General features: G+C 36.7%; 1 long non-coding RNA gene across 1 annotated transcript in view; it reads left to right on the top strand.

The window, feature by feature from the left end:
• The window catches only part of LOC137501199 (uncharacterized), an 89376-nt gene that overhangs the window by 43698 nt on the left and 25006 nt on the right, over nucleotides 1-20672 (top strand). Inside the window, exon 3 of the long non-coding RNA XR_011018404.1 lies at nucleotides 1812-1904. This is a non-coding gene — a long non-coding RNA (uncharacterized lncRNA). The remainder of the gene's footprint in view (nucleotides 1-1811; nucleotides 1905-20672) is intronic.

Genomic DNA, 20672 nt, shown 5'->3' with positions numbered 1-20672 from the left:
ATTTGGGCTTTTGCGTGCCACATCAGACAGGATACGGTCGGTCAAGGACATATTGGCACGCAGGCTGTTTCCTGGCATTGATAACCAACCACAGAATGGATACCAGGCATGTACTGTAAACTATCGTACACATAATGTGATGTACCATAACATCCCTGGGTGTGTAACATTATTATGTGACTGGCGAACACACAATGGGGAAGGGAGATTATTCAGACATTATTAATTTCTTTTCTAGAAGGAGCTCTTTCGGTGTCCTGTATTATGTTTATTTCTCAATTCATACGGTAGTACATACTGTAGTCTATGCTCAGAGCAGTGACAATTATAGCTTTCGTTATGTTCCTTTGAAGTCAAAGTAATTATTGTATTCCTTTTAAAAACATCACACCTTCCTGTCCTGTCATGAGTTTGCCTGTCATACACACTTTGCAAATCCATCACATGTGTACGATATGCTTTACATTCCTGGTATCCATTCTGTGGCTGGAATCACACCCAAGAAGCTGCTTGCGCATCAATATGTCCTTGCCTGACTTCACGCTGTCTAATGTGGCATGCAAACAACAGCGTATTCTGTTCTTATATTTCATTTATGAATATGAAAACAGAATGCCGATATCTTTAATGGTTTAGAAGTTATTTCCATGTAACATTAGGCGAATAACCCTGTATATATAGGTCGTATGAGAATAAAATGTTTTGTTGAACTGACGGACATCTGCTTTTGTCGATTCGTTGCATTTAAAAGCCTTAGCTTTCGTTTTGTGGACACATGCCAGACACTTTGGTGGCTTTGTGCTGTACTTACAGAAAAAATGCGAACATAATTAATCTTTCAAACTGCATGAACTATCAGGTTCCTGACAAAAAAAAAAGGGAAAAAAGGATTTTCTCCGGGACTTGTAGACAATGGTCTTGGTGTTCCCTCCATAATTTAAAAATCTTGCACTAATGTGTTCCCCAATAGCATCTGTGATGTCTGTAATAATGCAGCTAATCTTTTGATTGTAGACCTTCAACAAATTCCGACAGATGGCTCCTAATTTGTAAGTGCATTAAGCAGGTTTTGCAGCGGAGCCTCATATTCAACAGCCCTTTAACATGGCTAAATAAATGAGTGTGATACAGACGTTCGCAGTAGCTTATATTCCGGACTTTGAGTAATAACCCAAATTGGCCAAAAATGCATTAAGCAGGTTTTGATATGGAGCCTCTCATATATTAGAATAAGCACAAGAAGTCAGTTTAAGAAAACGAAGCAACAGAAAGAGGAAACTAGGACAAACATGAAAACACATAAGGACAGTGCATCTTCAGGCACTGCCTGTCATGCATGGGGTCTCTTCTCGTAGTCCTAGTTCTTCTACATCCATTTCTCCTCAGCACCTGACAAGCTCATTTCTGCTTTCCAGCTTCATCTAGATGGGGGACTTAAATACTGTTCACAGATCTGAGGAGAAGTGGATGTAGGAATACTGAAATGGGAGAGAACTCATCTGTGTGTATGTAGATGTGAAGATTGTCTTTGTTATTGTGGTTTATTTTTGTCTTGGTCTCCCCTTTCTGCTCGACAGTGGACAAGATTTTCTACTGAATTTAAGCTTATTTTCGTATGTAGTTGTTGAACTGTAATAGATGTACAAGTGTAAATACTATGTCTGAAGACCAGCAAAGTGATAGTATAAATGTAATCTTCTTATAGGAATTATATGAGACATCTGTGAAACTAAACTACAAATTTAGAAATCAATAGCCTTCTGATATAATAGTCTTTCCTATCTACATTGTCTTCTAAATTTTCCTTTCAGATCAGTTCTGGTTGGCAGCTGTATGGTCCTCAACAAAACATCATGTACCTAAGAAGATAACACTGTTAGAAGAAATGGACTTCAGCAATAATGGTGAGAATCTGTATGTTGATATACTGATGTAGGCTTTCATGGCCATCTAATTGATGTCTGTAGCAGGCTTTTGGGTTGTTAGTGTATCACAAACTCTCACCATTTACGGATGATTTCCAGCCAGTGAGGCTGGAACTTCTGAGTTGGCTGCCTTTACACCAAGTCACTCCCTGTCTAGACTAGTGCACAGTCCATTCCTATTTAGTTCAGTCGAGCCCATCTGTCAGACTGGACTAAACTAGACTAGACAAGACTGGGCTGTCCTGAAGCAGTCATTTCTTTAACGCTTTAACACTACCATATTTTAACATGGACCCTGGTGGTGAGCTGGGTTTTTTTCATGAATTTTAATACATTATTACACAACAGCAAAACGTAGTGCATACCAAATTTTTATATTGTATGACAGTGTTAATTAGGAAGTACGTATCTAAAGTATTTTAATTTTACTAGTCTTACTAAAACCATAAAAACATGTATGAGAAAAAATCTTTTACATTAAAGATTTGCCAATAAGCCTGCTCAAACAATAAAAATGAATCATTTAATGTGGCTATTTAAGCCGCACTTAAACACAATTACATTTGAAATACACATTTTACGTATTTAGGAACAGTTTGTTTTGGTATAGTAGCCTTGAAAACATTGGGCTATGCATAGTCCAACTATGCACTCCTTGCACCACCATCTGCTTTCTTTTCACACTACAGGTGAATCATCAGCCTGCGTCTCTTCATGTAAACGATAAAGTAAGCCCAAATTTCTGGAGAGGTGAAGTATTTTTATCATTTGTATTCGGAGTAAAATAGTACAGCTTAAAAACTTGCACTCGAAAGTGACGTAAAAAACAAAAATCTTGCCCGAACTGTCACTTGATATGTTATCTGGTTCGTAAGCAGAGTATTCATCACTGTCATCCATTTCTGAACCCGTTTCTCCCGATGAAATATCCAAGATATCACTGTCATTGAGCTGGTGAGGAGATGTTTATACAGTAACAGAGCTGACAGATTTGGCACACTCAGCTCCTGGCAAATCGAGTGCTTCCATAAAGGTCACCCCAAGAAGAAACTACCATTTTATCGTTTAGATTTGAACTTCCTGATAACTGCTGCATTCTAGTGGACACTAGATAAACTAATACCTCCAAGCAAGGGACAGGAACCATGTAGGATACATGCAGCTTCCTAAAAACACGCGTGAAAATCACGTCCGTATTGGATACGGGCGCCGTCCACTACCAGGAAAGCAGTGCGCCTGTATCCTGTACGGGCATAGTGTTGAAAGTGTTAATTACAGTTCAACTGATAACAAACATCAGTTCCTCGAGTAGGAAGGAGGAAACAATGTAGATAGGTGATTGGGTTGAAACATGTGGATTTACCCAATAATTACTTAAAGACTAGAGTTTGGTATTTTCACAATCTTAATCCTGATTTATTGGACAAAGAAAATAAGTATGTTTTTTCTGAATGGACTACGTATCTTTCATGAATCCGGTTGAATTGCTATGATGGACTCCGCACTAGTTTACAAAGAACAGCTGGAGCAGGAATGGAATTTGTAAAGTACAAGGTACTTTGTACTGGTGCCCTTGATGGACAAGAGACAAGACTAATGCTGTTATCACCTGCTGCTTGATATGATTATACAGTTCATGCTAGAATATTTTCCCTTCTGTGGATGGGAGCGGTAAAATAACACCCACGGTATCCCCTGCCTGTCGTAAGAGGTGACTAAAAGGGCCCCAGGGGCTCTGAATTTTGGAGCTTGGGTTGGCGACTGCGGGGCCCTTAGCTGAGTCCTGGCATTGCTTCCACTTACTTGTGCCAGGCTCTTCACTTTCATCTATCCTATCCGACCTCTCTTGGTCAACTCTTGTTCTTTTCTGACCCCGACGCTATTAGGTTTGTGAGGGCTAGGGAGTCTTTCATTTTCATGACCTTCCTGGTCCTTTTTTTTATCCTATGTCTTCATTTTTTGAAGTGTTGGATCCCTTCCATTTTTTCCTTCTGATTAGTGTTATATAGAGGATGGTTGCCCAGTTGTACTTCCTTTTAAAACAATAATCACCACCACCACCAATGCTAGAATAAATATTACAGTATGGATAAATTCTGTCCATTATTATATGTGTAACAAATTGAGTGGCATCGCATATTAATGTGCTATGGCTATGGAGCCAAGCTCTGCATTCGGTGGATGAGTAAGTTCGAACCCTACTGTTGGCTGTCCTGAGAATGGTTTTCTGTGGTTTCGCATTTTCACTTCCAGGCTAATACCAGGACAGTTCCTATTCATAGGCCGCAGGAGTTTCCTTCTTCCACCTTAGCCAGTTCCATTCACCATCATTTATTTCCTCTTCATTAGCTCCGTAACAGACGTTGGCATTAGGAAGGCATCTGGCCATAAAAACATACCATGTAACTTCATCTCGCTTCATGCCCGACTCCGTATCAGGAAACGGGGCTAAGGGGTTGACATGCATTATACGTGTGCTTATTACGTTCAGCATCCATTTCAGAAGCAATATCTTTCCATACTTTGTCAATTACATCTTTGTTTTATGTGGTGAATATGATGTTACCATAAATATTTCTATGTGCTCTCACTAATTCCATAAGCTTTTCATATTGAATCCCATTATCATCACTGATGTCCAAATGACATTTTGGAAAGGAGGAAAAATCACATGTAGAGATTCCCTCACTCTTAATGGAAAACCTTTAAAAATTGTCAATCATTTTAGGTACCTTGGAATTACCCTGCAAAGTACTACAAAGTCATTTGATATCATATTCAAGAAAGAACTGCAGCAACCACAAGAACAATCCCAGCCATAAAGAATCGTTCATCTCTGTCCCTAGATACAGCAATGAGACTTTTTAAAACCGCCTTATCTCTAATACTAACTTGTGGATTAGAACTGATCTGGGATCGTCTAAACCTCAGATTTTGAATTACAGGTTTTCCATCTTGGTGGTTTTTTTTTTCCCCTTAATTAGACTGTCATTGCTCTTATTGTTTGTCTCCTTGGCTAAATGGTAAGCATATGGGTTCCAGGTTCGATTCTGGGCTGGGCTGAGGATTTTATTACATATGGGTAATATGACTCCTCTAGCTCAGAGACTGGTTATTTGTGTTCATCTTAGTTCACTTCTCTTCGTATACATATAACCCACCACACTATTAATCACCACAGAAACATGCAACAGTGAATACATCACTCCACATAGGAGGGGCATCCATCTTTAAAACTGAGCCAAGTCCCTGTTACATGCTGACTAAAGCCACGAAGAGGAAGATGCAGGAGACTGGCATTACTCTTATTGTCGACTCGCTAGGATTTTGTTCTTGTTGACAACTAGTACCCAAATGATACGTGATTCCTTCCCCACTAACACAATTTTTTGCGGTTACCATTTGATTGGTGATTTCCTTACCTTCAGAACTTTTGATAGGTAATTGGCACATTTTGGAAAATTTGTAGGGAAGTGTGCAGTGTTCACTTTGATGTTTTGTGTTCTTTTGCAGTATCCTAGTACTGTATAACTAAATCCTGCAACAGTCGTAGATCCCTATTGATATCTTTCTGTAGTGGAAGCAATTTCTTTTTAGTTTTGACTTAGTTAACGTATAACTGCGGAGTTCTCAGTCTGTCAAAACTAACGCAGGATTTAAAAATTAGAAATTACCTGAAAAGGAAAACATTTATAGTAGAACCTCAATAATTCGAAATCGGTTAAAACAAAGTGCCGCCAGATTCGAAGTATCTCTCGTTCCCGGAAACTCGAGGTACGGTTTTTCATGTTATTTAAATTGTTTAATTTGAAATACTGATAATTCGTAATTTGAGGAACAATGTCGGTCCCAGTATAGCAATCCAGACTTTTCATTCGAAACTGTCCTTCATTTTTTAAAAATAATATTTTACGGCGTAATATGAATTATAAATTCTCCGCATCACGATGAAATGCTTCTTCCAGAACATGCAGGGGTATCTTTCCGAACTTTGACTTTGGTGTGCCTACAGTGTGCTTCAGAGTTTCCAAGTTCTAGTGAAATCATAGTTCTTTCGTATTCTTGTAGTTAACTCATTTTGCTTTTAGTGTATAGTTTTAAACTTTGAAGTTGTTATATTTTATTAATACTGTGTTTTAGTTTATTGCTACGGTATTTTAGTTTAGGGCATGTGTGTTCCTTTTTTGTGTTGTGACTTGGCTAAGCGTCAGTATTCCTCCAAGACACTGAGCGAGAAGATGAAAATTATAAGGGAGGTCGACAAAGGACAAAAAAACGAAAACTGAAATAGCTAAAGACTTGGGAATTCCTGTGTCCACGCTTTCAGCTCTTTTAAAAAATCGTGAGAGCATAGAAGCTCAAGAAATGCAGGGCGAAAATACAGCAAAGTGAGCGAATGTGCATTCGAGGAGCTAAAAACTCTGATTTGGAAGTGGAATTGATCGAGTGGTTTTGGCGTGTTTGAGCGAACAATATCCCTGTTGATGGCGAGATTGTTAAGAGGAAGGCAAATGAATTGGCGCTAAGGATGGGACTTGAGTTTCAGTGTTCAAACAGGTGGCTTCAGCGTTTTAAGGAACGGCACAATATTACATGGCAGGCAATGTGTGGAGAAGCAGAATCAGTGAACACCAGCGATGCAGACAGTTGGCAAGAAAGCGTGGATCACATAATCAATTCATATGAACCAAACAATATCTTCAATGCCAATGAGATTGCGTTGTTTTTTAATGCCGAGCCCAAACAGACTTATGGTTTTAAAGGAGAGAAGTGCCATGGCGGGAAGTCTTACAACGATAGGGTAACAGTCCTGTGTTGCAATGCGGACGGAAGCGAGAGACTTCCTCCCAATGGAAATTCTAAGTTCCCATGGAGGGAATTAGATATTTTTCCACCAATAGAGCATATCAAAAATCAGATAAAAAATTAGATGTATGGCTTTTCAGGCGTTTGCTCTATTAACCAGCATTTTGTCTTAAGTCTGACACTAGACTCATCAGAGTGGGATGTGTCAGACCCTACCCAGTGACGCTGGAGAGTATGCAGGTAAACTTATCAGAAGCTTATTTAAGAGGCACAGTCTGATAACTGCATACGGGAGATTATTTGCTGACGACGTTAAGTTATATAAGACCATATATAAATGCAGTGACGTGAATGATTTGCAACAGAATATTAAAAATATTATATTATGGTGTGATAGCAACAAATTATTCCTGAATGTTAAGAAATGTAAAGTTCTAGTATTTACCAGGAAAAAGGAATATATAAATCCGACATATTATATTGGTGAAACGACACTTGAAATTGTAACGTCTATTAATGATCTAGAAATTACTTTCGATAGCAAATTAACTTTTAATAGCCATATTGCAAAAATAATAGGTAAGTCTAACAAGATGCTTGGTTTTATTATTAGAAATTTCAAATTATTTACTCAACCTGAAGTTATTATTAAGTTGTATATAAGTTTAGTACGAAGCAAGTTAGAATATTCATCGGTAATCTGGGACCCCTTTTATAAGGACCAAACACGTCACATTGAGATTGTACAAAATAAATTTCTAAGATATTTGTGTTATAAAACTTTCAATGTATTTTGTCCATTTGACATTTCAACCCACTATTTAAGAAGTTTATTCAATTTCACGTCTTTGAAAAACAGGAGAACATTAATTTCGTTACATATATTGAGGAAAATTTTGTATGGAAATATTGACTGTCAAGAATTACTTACTTTCATTCCATTTCATGTACCACAAGTAACATCACGACAGCAAGTATTATTTCACATCCCAAGATCTGGAAGCGTTCATCACTCTAATTCACCACTAGTCAAAACATTGTCAGTTTATAATTCAATTAGTGCACAAGTTGATTTATTTGCTGGCGCTAGGTTGTTCAATAAGCAAATAAAGGCCATTTTTTTACTAAATCATTATTAAATTCCTTTTTGCTGGAATGCTAGGTACTCAAGTTTTTGTTTGTGTTCTTTTTCAACTTGTTTAGTAATTTTCTATGGCTGATGTATAGCCTATATAATTATGTTTTTCAATTGTAGTAATAAATTTAAAATGTGTTCTGCTTATTAGTTTTCTGCTGTACTTCTTTCTATTATTTTTACTATTGTTATTATTTTTGTTTGATGTATTTACACTTTAAAGTCTATATGTCATGAAGGAACGTAATTGGGCTTAGTCTGTGTACCTTCGTATTATCAAATAAATAAATAAATAAATAAATAAAACTCCACAATGGAATTAATACCCGTCTAGCAATTCCGAATGGAAATTCTAAGTTCGCATGGAGGGAATTAGATATTTCTCCACCAATAAAGCATATAAAAAATTAGATGTTTGGCTTTTCAGGCGTTTGCTCTATTAACCAGCATTTCATCTTAGGTCTGACACTAGACTCATCAGAGTGGGATGTATCAGACCCTACCCACTGACGCTGGGGAGTATGCAGTATGTTGCGTTAAAATATCACTGATTAAAAGTGGTGATGGTAATAATAAACTAAAACCTATTGATTGAGCATGGACATGAGTACATCAACACATTAAAATATATATGCCACATCATAAGACACTAAAAAATATAGCACATTAAACACATTAAAACATGGTATATTTTAAAAACGTCTATTAAAATTTGAGTTCATGTTGCGTTGCATTCATTCTTCAATCCACTTGTAGTTCTTGTGTTGATTAAGTTGTATTAGGTGAATATCGAGAATGTTCTATGGCTGATATACTTTGTATTGGTATGTTATAAGAACTCTTGTCATTAAAATTTGAAAATTAAGTACTGTGCAATTCAACTGTTGATGTAGTCAGGTAAGATTTATATATACAGCAAGATAGGGTTTAATTTTAGAGCAGTTGGTGGTGACGCCTCTCTTGTTTATGCACGTTATATGGTTGTTATCTGTAAAGAAAAGCTAATATGAGTATAGCGTATGTGTGAAGGAATGCCTGGATGTATGTGTGAAATGAAAAGAGTACTTACTGTTGTTGCTGTGGAGGTTGTGTACCGATATGTTTGGAGATTTGTTGTGTTCTGCTACGAGTACGTCTGGGGCTCATGTTAGCTGTGTGGAGGGATGTTGGTGGAGGGGATGGAGGAGTGGCTATTGTGAAGGTAGGGGCGGGGTTAGGTTTGTGATTCGTCGGTTTGTTATGACGTGTGTTTACTAATTTGAGATAATCATTTTTTATTGCAGGAATTACTTTGTCAAAGATGATACTGGTTTTCTCTGTAATGTCGTTAATGTTATGATTGGGGTTAGCGTATTGATCCAAAGAAATATAGAAATCTTTGGTTATGTTGAGCAGGGGGCCCTTAGAGTTTATGTTTAATATCATCATGTCATTATTGATGTCTGTAAAGTTGTGCTTAGATTTTTCTACATGTTGGCCTATTGATGAGAAATGGTTGTGCTTTACTGCATTTATATGTTCATTATAACGGACGGTGAAGTTTCTGCCTGTACGTCCAATGTAGCTTGTATCACAGTTGTTACATTTGATGTGGTAGACACCTGATTGGTTGTATTTATTATTATTATTGACTGTTTTGGTGTTGTGTATAGTGTTGGTGCTGTTGTGTGTGATTTTGAATGCTATTTTCAGGTTGTGCTTCTTAAAGATATTAGTTATAGTATATATATTGGTGTTGTTGAAGGTAAATAGGACATAATCTTTTTTTGGTTTGGGTGTTTTGATTAATTTAGTTTTAGGTTGGGATTTTATTTTGTGGATGATTTTGTTGACCATTTCTTTGCTGTATCCATTGTATTTGGCTATGTCGTGGATTAATTTTAATTCATTATTTCGATCTTCTATTGTCATTGGGATATTGAAAGCTCTATGTATCATACTATAATAGGCTGCTCTTTTATGTGTGTTAGGATGAGCGGAGTAATTTTTAATAGTATTTAAAGTGTGTGTGGGTTTCCTATAGATCCAACCAATAATATACAAAGGAATTTAAAAAATCTACTCAAGAACACACATTTTATTCTCACCGAAACAGAATCTGCTAAACTTATAACTATGAACCCCCAATTACCATCCGCAAGGGCCTACCCTAAAATACACAAAGAAAATGTTCCCATGAGACCAATTATAAACTATAAAGCCAGTCCAATCTATAAGTTATCACAATTCATTCAGAAATTTTTGAAAAAGCATTATTCATTTTTAGCAAACAAAACAATACAAAACTCAATAGATTTTTGCAACAGAACCAAAGAACTAAAGATCGAAAAACATCATACCCTTACTTCATTTGATATAACAAACATGTACCCTAACATTCCTATTAAACAAACAGTCAAAATAATTGAATCTAACCTAAAAAACCATAGTAACTTGAGCACCTTAGAAATAGAAGAATTCGTGATTCTGCTTAAATTCGCCTTAAACAATAACTACTTCAAATTTCAGGATACCATATATCAGCAACAAGGATTACCTATGGGATCTCCTGCTTCCGGAATATTAGCAGAAATATATATCGACTACCTAGAACACACGTCAATTAATAAAATAGATAATATATATTTTTGGTGTAGATTTGTCGACGATATCTTCGTAATTATAGATAATGGATTCACTGATGCAGATACTATAATAGACAAACTTAACAATTTAGACCCCCAAATTAAATTCACTAAAGAAACAGAAAATAACCGTACCTTAAATTACTTGGACTTAACAATAACCAGGTATGACACTCACTTATCTTACAAGATCTATAGGAAACCCACACACACTTTAAATACCATAAAAAATGACTCCGCTCATCCTAACACACATAAAAGAGCAGCTATTATAATATGATACATAGAGCTTTCAATATCCCAATGACAATAGAAGATCGAAATAATGAATTAAAATTAATCCACGACATAGCCAAATACAATGGATACAGCAAAGAAATGGTCAACAAAATCATCCACAAAATAAAATCCCAACCTAAAACTAAATTAATCAAAACACCCAAACCAAAAAAAGATTATATCCTATTTACCTTCAACAACACCAATATATATACTATAACTAATATCTTTAAGAAGCACAACCTGAAAATAGCATTCAAAATCACACACAACAGCACCAACACTATACACAACACCAAAACAGTCAATAATAATAATAAATACAACCAATCAGGTGTCTACCACATCAAATGTAACAACTGTGATACAAGCTACATTGGACGTACAGGCAGAAACTTCACCGTCTGTTATAATGAACATATAAATGCAGTAAAGCACAACCATTTCTCATCAATAGGCCAACATGTAGAAGAATCTAAGCACAACTTTACAGACATCAATAATGACATGATGATATTAAACATAAACTCTAAGGGCCCCCTGCTCAACATAACCGAAGATTTCTATATTTCTTTGGATCAATACGCTAACCCCAATCATAACATTAACGACATTACAGAGAAAACCAGTATCATCTTTGACAAAGTAATTCCTGCAATAAAAAATGACTATCTCAAATTAGTAAACACACGCCATAACAAACCGACGAATCTCAAACCTAACCCCGCCCCTACCTTCACAATAGCCACTCCTCCATCCCCTCCACCAACATCCCTCCACACAGCTAACATGAGCCCCAGACGTACTCGTAGCAGAACACAACAAATCTCCAAACATATCGGTACACAACCTCCACAGCAACAACAGTAAGTACTCTTTTCATTTCACACATACATCCAGGCATTCCTTCACACATACGCTATACTCATATTAGCTTTTCTTTACAGATAACAACCATATAACGTGCATAAACAAGAGAGGTGTCACCACCAACTGCTCTAAAATTAAACCCTATCTTGTTGTATATATAAATCTTACCTGACTACATCAACAGTTGAATTGCACAGTACTTAATTTTCAAATTTTAATGACAAGAGTTCTTATAACATACCAATACAAAGTATATCAGCCATAGAACATTCTCGATATTCACCTAATACAACTTAATCAACACAAGAACTACAAGAGGATTGAAGAATGAATGCAACGCAACATGAACTCAAATTTTAATAGACGTTTTTAAAATATACCATGTTTTAATGTGTTTAACGTGCTATATTTTTTAGTGTCTTATGATGTGGCATATATATTTTAATGTGTTGATGTACTCATGTCCATGCTCAATCAATAGGTTTTAGTTTATTATAACCATCACCACTTTTAATCAGTGATATTTTAACGCCACATACTGCAATATATTTTACTTCCATTTTTCATTAGACATCTGGATGCTCTAACGTAACATCTTTGTAATTTTGTCTAATGACTGTAAATTTGTGTGCTAACTGATGATGGCCAAGATAGGCCGAAACCGGTACTAGTGCAATAATTCATTCACAATAAATGTATTGATCGGTGGAACATTTTTCTTGTCTATTACAAGGCATGTGCATCATCGGTACTGAAGAATGAGATAATATCCTTGATGCAAGTAGACGCACATGTGCGTCATCGATGTGCATGTTATTGATACAGAATATTTGCAATCCATTGTAACATATGATGTTACATTATTATGTAATAATAGTTTACATCAAGAATACCCTTCAGTAACTGTTTTTGGTGCAGTAGTGTATATTACCATAGTCATTCACATAATGTAATGCACTAGTGGTAAATCCTAAAGCAAGGCTCTAAGCAAAGTTCAGGAGACTCAGGGAACTGAGGACAGTAATAAATGGGGTCAGTTCTTTTCCCTTGTCATGGCACAGTGTACATCGCTTTTTTTTTCTTTCATTTATTTGCCTTTAGGATTAACTTCTTGTGTTGTAATGTGAAGGACCAGTAGAATTGTCATTGGCAATTTCATCCCTTATTACACCATGTTTGAAAGCAACAGGTCACAAACCAGAAACCGAAACATGTAACTTGAGCCTCGATCTGAGTGTCGTTACAAAAGAACAAATCCCAATCACTGTGCCATCTAGTAAAGACAGGCAAAAACAGATCATATACAATGATGCACACGCGTGTCAACGGCATGTAGTGCAGGAAAGACATGACGTACATGCGTGTCAGGCAGCAGCTAAGGTGTTAAGAGTAGAAACCCAGCTTGGAAATGGTCTGAAGATCGTCTCGTGGCACAAGGAACACTCCATATGTTCCAACAGTGGTTAACTTTAAGTACACATTAGTCCTCTGTATGTCTACCCGTTTAGTCCCATTTCCTGATATATGGATGGGGATGAGGTGAGATGAATTTATATGGCACATTTGTACGGCCGGATGCCCTTCCTGACGTCACCCTCACTTGAGGAGCTAATGAAGATGAAATGAATGATGGTGAATGAAATTAGGTAAGTAGGTGGAAGGAAATGACTGTCCCGGCATTCGTCTGGAAGTGAAAATGGGAAATCACAGAAAACCATTCTCAGGTCAGCCGACGGTGGGGATTGAACTCACGCGTCTCCTGAATGCAGAGCATGGCTCCATAACCTTAGCGTGGCTATTCCTATTATAAAATATAGGTACAGAAAGCTACTTTGAATGATTTTTTTGTTTTGTTTTGTGTCTTTGTTTGTTAAAAAAGTCAAAAAATTAGTCAAACAATAGTCACAGCAGTTGAACCCATGCTCCAGTTAAATAATATAAATAAATAATAAATATTCTACAGAGTGTGTTTCAGTATCAGAATTTGATGGCAGCATTGATCAATATTATGAACGGGACTTATAGTCATAGTTCCAGGACTGTTATTACTTATGTGTCAGAGCCACTCTGTCACTGCCAGTGTCACCTGTGTGGTTTTGCTTTCAAATGAGCTAGAGAAAAAATGTACACCTTCAGAGTCACACACACTAAAATCCGACACTTCTTTGTCTGTATCATCCATTACTGACACCCTGTCAGTGTCACTAATCTGTTTTTGCGACGCCATTTCATCCCAAAAACGCATTCATTATGCACACGGAAAAACTGCACCACGCAACGTGTGTATTACGCAGCTGCCAATAACAAGAGAAAAAAATATTGCAAGATACTGAGCTGATTTCCCTAATCAGTAGAGCTAAAGCAGCAGCTTCTGCCATCTATGAGCATATTTGTGTTCCTTCTCGGTTAGTAAAGCCGCAAAATTTGAATGGAACGGACACACAGTATACATATATATACAGAGTATGTTTCTGCCCTAAAAGAAAGAAAAGTATCTGCCCACGAAGAGTTAAATCCCATAGATAATGAATTGGATTTTCAGCATCAGAAAGGGTCTCCTGTCTTAAATTCACAGCCAAAATCCAAAATGAATCAGGATACCTCCAGTAACAGTGCACAAATTCCAATAATGGCACATTAACAAATTAAAAGCTATAAAAGATTTCTTCAGATCTCACCTACATTAATTAAAATTAACTTAATCAAAATAGAATGTTAATTAAATTGTTCCTTTTGCAGGTGTAATACTGTTACCATATGTTTTCTCTTTCAGGTAGTTTATAAATTCATTTACTCAATGTTAGTTTCGGCAGACTGAAGAGACTAACAGTTATAAATTAACTGAGCCAAAAGTGAAAAGAGATGGCTTCACATATTACAGTACAAAGTTTTGTAAGTTTAACTGGTCGTTGAGGCAGTAAGTTCATGCTGTAGTTCCATGAGTATGATGAGTCAGTGTAGATCAGGGCTGTCCAACGTGCGTTTCTATGTGAGCACATTCAAATGATTACTAAGGGTATGCGGGCGCCAGGTACGATTCCACTCATTCGACTACTGTTATTGGTACTACAAGGACTATATTATAATAATAATAATAATAATAATAATAATAATAATAATAATAATAATAATAATAATAACAATAACAATAATAATAATAATAATAATAATGATGATGATGATGATGATAATATGAAAATATATTTACTCACATAATTAATATGAAATCTGGCACTGCATGCTCGCTGCAAGTTGAGGAAAGTCTGGTGAGTAACTGGAACAGGCTGCTCTTAACGCGTCATGCAGGTGTGAGTCTGTCAGGCAGAATCGGAATTTGTTTTTTATTATGTTCATAGTCGAAAACATGACTTCACAAAGATAGGTTGAACTAAAACAAGATTGCATCTTCAGAGCAACACTGCGGGTAATGGGATAAATTTTACCATCCACCAGTGTCCAGAAATTGCCATATGTTGCGTAGGAGGATTTCAAAGAAAGGTCTGACTGAAGGCTTAAAATTTCCATTTCTAATTCTTCAGAATTCTAATTTTCGAATATTTCACACACCCTCCCTCCAAGCTCACAAACGTCAACAGAAGCGAAGGGATTATTGACAAACATGATCACTGGTTCAAGCATTGAAAACTGGCTAAATCTGCTACCAAATTTGGACCCAAAAGTTTCAAGATGTTTAGCAAGAGATGAAAAATTGCGCTTGCCGCCATTTACTGTAGCTGCCATAGATTTCAAATTTGGAAAATGTGAAAGGGAATTTCTATTTAAATGGACAATCCATACCTTAAGTTCCTTCTCAAAGGCATCGACAATACTTATCATACATGAAATATTATGATCTTTTCCTTGCAATTCGAGATTTAACACATTTAATTTTGAGGTGATATCTGCCAAGAATGCTAATTCGATTAGCTAAGATATATCATCAAGTTCCTGATAATATTTCCCAGGAGATGATTTCATAAAGTCTCGTATCTCATCCAACAGGCAGCAAAACCATTCAAGTGTTTTCCCCTTACTAAGCCACCTTACATCTGCATGAAGGATGATATCACCATACTCCGAATGTGACATACTTAAAATATTTCTGAACAATCGATCATGAGTAGATGACGATCTTATATAATTCACGACATGAGTTACAATTTTCATGACATGATCGAACTTTAAAACCTTTGCGCATAAAGCTTCTTGGTGAATAATACAATGATAAGAAAGAAATTTTTGAAATGATTCATCCTTAGTTCAAAGAGAAAGAAATCCATTATTTCTACCAGTCATAGACGGTGCCCCATCTGTTGTTATAGCGACAAGCTTTAACAGTGGTAAGTTACTCTCTTTGGTGAATTTAACGAAAGCATTAAATATGTCTTAGCCCTTAGTACCTGTCCGTCCATGAAGTGGCAATAGCTTGACAAATTCTTCCTTTACTGTAAAATCATTAAAAACCATTCTAGCAAACACACACAACTCAGCAGTGTCAGACATATCAGCACTTTCATCAAACTGGAGTGAAAAATGTCCACACGATTTCAAATCCTGATATAATTGAGATTCCATATTATTAGAAATCAGTTCAACCCGCCTAGCAACAGTTTGGTGAGACAACTGAAGTCCTTTGATTGAAGATATCAATTCAGATTTATCTTTGTGAGATTCAAACAGAGATTCAGTGGCATTTAGTATAGCTTCTTTCACTACTTCCCCATCACTGAAAGTTATTTCCTTTTAGCCAGGACGTAACAAACTTTGTAAGAAGCTATTGTCACGTTACGCATTTGCTGAATTGGCTTCTTAAACACACATTGTTGCAATGCTAATTTAGATTTTAGGTCTTTCACTTTGTGTTTTCTTAGTTCAGAATTAACAGGAAATTCACTGTCAAATTTTTTGTGATTAGTCAAAAAATGTCGCTGTACATTACTTCTTTTAGGAACAGACACGCTAACATTACACAATAAACACACAGACTTTCCTTTGTTTTCAATAAAGCAATACTGGTCCTCCCATTCACTGTTAAAGTTATAATTTCTTTGCCTTTTAGCTATGTTAAGAAGTGGTATGTTTAATGAAATATAACTGATTATAAACTGAATAATTTAAAGTTTAAATAGTAATGAAAAAAGCACACGAAACATGTTGAATGTACAACTTATCACAACACAAGGCACTCAAAATGTATTCCATAAGCCCTGCATAAGCTCACAAGTAATACTGAATGTTTGCCTGAAAACTAGGAACTGGGAACATTCCAGTTGCAAGACTTTCATAAATCGTTTGTTCATTGTTTACGGCACAGCTTTGTTGGGATTAAAGTTACTTTGTGGGGAAGCTGGGTGTCCCATTATCGTCCTGGTGAAACTCTGTCATGGTAGGTAGTTTATGGCATTGCAATCAAGTAAGGAAGCGGTTCTATTTGGAATAAATATGCGGCTATATTTGGCTCCGTGAGTAGAGAGGGCCTTATACCTGGCGCTAGCCCCCCCCCCATAGTGAGAGGTTTGTGGAGGATTTCCCTTTGACGCAACTACTTACATGTCGAATAGCTCTCTTTCTGAACCTTTCTTCTACCTCTTCACTAATTGCGGACACGAGTCAGTTAGGCCTAGATCACATTTATGGCTTATTCAAAGCTCTTTGTGTATTTGGAGGTACGGATATAACAAATTTCCTGACTTAAGAGGATGGTATTTTTAAGAGAAAAGTAAGAATATTTATTGAAATGCAAAAGTATTGTTTTAAAATATTAAGTAAAATTTAATTTGGAAATTAATTGTGAAGGGCGCCATAAAAGGGCACCTCGGGCGCCAGGGCACCCGCAACCTCATTGTTACTGTACTAGACAGGCGTGCCAGTGTGCAATAGTGTTACCATACTTTCAATTGTGGCTTAGTTGGGAAGGTCAGTGCATATTGCAGTGTCTTGTGCAATGCTTAAAATTTAACATGGGAGACATCATGCTTAGGATAAAGCCGAAACCTCCATGGTTTGTTGTGCAAATTACGTGATAATGTATATTCAGTTACAGATATGGGTCAAATGAGAAAAGTGACACATGGAAAACCTTTAATGCTGGAATCCATGCCTCGAACAGAAAGCTTAAAAATATTAGTGCATTTTTATGGTAAATATTTCAAACAATCCGGGATCCTGTCACATTCAACATACAAAACCCTTTATGAAACAGGTGGCATTAATTACCTACCTATATTCATCATCTTAAATCTCTGTTTTTAGTCCTGAACATTGTGATGAATACGTAATAAGATGTCAGATCAGAATATATTCTGCTATCATATGCGACAGTAGATGGTACTACCTGCGACTGTCTGGCCGAAGGTCTGGCGGAGGGAAAACCAACAGCTGCGAGCAGAGGAGTTTTCCCTTAGAAGGTTGGATAAGATGAGACCTTTGAGTGGGTAATAACACATAAATTCATCAGTTGCTGCCTTGCAGTGAGGCAGGGGACTGCCAAAGGCTAAGGAAGACCACCCTGAAAGAAAATCCTCTAGTACGTTAGGCCTAGCAAGTCAGTACAGGAGTACATTGCAGTTGCTTTCAAAACGAAAATGAGCCTCGGAAAGAAACATATTCTGAATGTCGACAATACTTCAGGTACTCTTGGAACTAATGACGATGTCATGTCCGATGTTCATTCAAGATGCACGAGAAGAACCGATCATAGAAACAAGCTTCGGATTGGAACCTTAAACATTATGACTCTAACAGGAAAATGCAACGAAATCACGGATTTAATGAACCGTAGACATATTCACATCCTAGGGCTAAGTGAAACCAAATGGAAAGGTTGCAACACAAGAATGTTAGAGGACAGATATAAATTATACTGGAGTGGTAATCCTGCAGTGGCGAGGAATGGAGTTGGTTTTATACTCCATAAATACATTGTTAGTGTAACAGATGTCCCCTTCATCAATGAGAGATTAATCAAAGCTAAAATATGCCTAAATGGAGAAACTCAAACTGTAATCCCAGTTTATGCTCCCCAGCAGGGTTGTAGCGATGACCAAAAAGCAAGCTTCCTAGAAAAACTAGAGGACATCATTGATGAAGAGAACATAATGATAATTGGGGATTTTAATGCCCAGGTAGGAACTGATAGGTCAGGTTATGAAGGCATTATTGGTCTATATGGATTTGGTAATAGAAATGAGGAGGGTGAACTTCTACTTGATCTATGTACACGAAACCAACTTCTGGTAAAGAACTCGTGGTTTCGGAAAGAAACGGGATAGCCACAAGATAACGAGATACAGCTGGGATGGTCAATATAGATCAGTGATAGACCTTATCATCACAGATAGGTCAAGTGGAGAAAAGGTGCATGGTGTAAAAGTGATACCTAGTGAGAGCCTTGATAGTGACCATAGACTCCTCATTGTAGACCTAAAAGTCACTAAACCTATTATTAAAGTAAACAAGAAGAAAAAAAACATGCATTAAAGACTGGAAATTGAAAGATGTGGAAGTCAAACAGCAGTTTCAAGAGGAAATCAGAGCTAAAATACCAATAACAGACACAAAGAAAGGTAATGAAGAATGGAATGATTTTAAGGCAAGTCTGGTTGGTAGTGCAGATAAAATATGTGGAAGAACAAGCAGAAGAGTGAGAGAGAGAAGAACATCTTGGCGGAATGATAAAGTGAAAGAAGCCATAATGAAAGGGAATAAAGCCAAAAATGTTCTTGATGTGGCTAAGTCTGACAGAAGAATCAGCAGCGACCAAATAGACAACAATAAATTGGAAGAGGTGGCAAAGGAATATAGATACAGAAAGTTGGAAGTCAAGAGAATTGTACGGGAAGAAAAAGAGAAAAGTTGGAAAGAATGTTCAACTAAACTGGAAGAAGACAGTAAAGGGAATATGAAAATTATATATGGAATAGTAAAAAGTAAAAGATCAGATAAAGAAGCAATTACAGCTCTGGAGACAGCAGATGGGAATATAATTCACAATGTGAAAGATATCACGGATACAATGGAGCAGTATTTTGACAAGCTCCTAAATGGCCCTAAAGAGATCTCTGTTGAGGATATAGGACAGAAAACAATAGAGAAAGATATCTCAATTACATGGACAGAAGTAGAGCAAGCTCTCCATAGGATGAGAAGTGGTAAGTCAGCAGGAGCTAATGAAATTACAGCTGACATGATTAAAGCTGCTGGTCTGCCAGGAATACAGCGGCTGTATAGAGTTCTCAGAACAATATGGAAGGATAACGAAATACCTGATGATTGGACAAAACGGGTGATAGTTCCTATCTTTAAGAAAGGAAGTAGAAGGAAAAGTGAAAATTACAGAGGCATTACCCTCTTATCACACAGCCTTAAAATTATGGAGAAGATCATTGAAGCCAGAGTAAGGGATATACTAGAGCCTATCTTAGAAGAGTAACAACATGGCTTTAGGACTGGAAGAAGCACAACAGATCTGATATTTGCTTTGAGGATGTTGGCAGAGAAACACTGGGAAAAAGGAAAAGACCTAATTATTGTGTTTATGGACCTTGAAAAGGCGTATGATAATGTTCCTAGATAAACTATTTGGAAAAGTCTTAGAAAACTTGGTGTACCGGAGTACCTTATTAGGAAGATCCAAATGCTATATACTAATTGTAAAAGCTGTGTCAGAATTGGAGATGGTCACTCTGAATGGTTCAGTACAACCAAAGGAGTACAACAGGGAAGTGCCTTATCACCTCTTCTATTCATAGCAGTTATGGATACTATTTTAAAGGAACTAAAAGGAAAAGGTAATAAAGATCTTCAGGCTCTGGTGTTTGTAGATGATGTGGCAATATGGGATGAAACAGAGAAGGGAGTGTAAAATAATCTGAATGCATGGTGTAAGAAGTTTGATGATTATGGAATGAAATTGAACCCATCAAAAACAGTAGCATTGAAAATCAGAGACATAATACAGAATGCAACATAAAATTACAGGACCACCAAGTTGAAGTAGTACACCAGTTCAGTTATTTAGGAAGCGTAATGGCT

This window comes from Anabrus simplex, chromosome 6, assembly GCF_040414725.1.
Source record: "Anabrus simplex isolate iqAnaSimp1 chromosome 6, ASM4041472v1, whole genome shotgun sequence".
Classification (NCBI taxonomy): Eukaryota; Metazoa; Arthropoda; class Insecta; order Orthoptera; family Tettigoniidae; genus Anabrus; species Anabrus simplex.
This window is presented reverse-complemented; position numbering and strand designations above follow the sequence as displayed.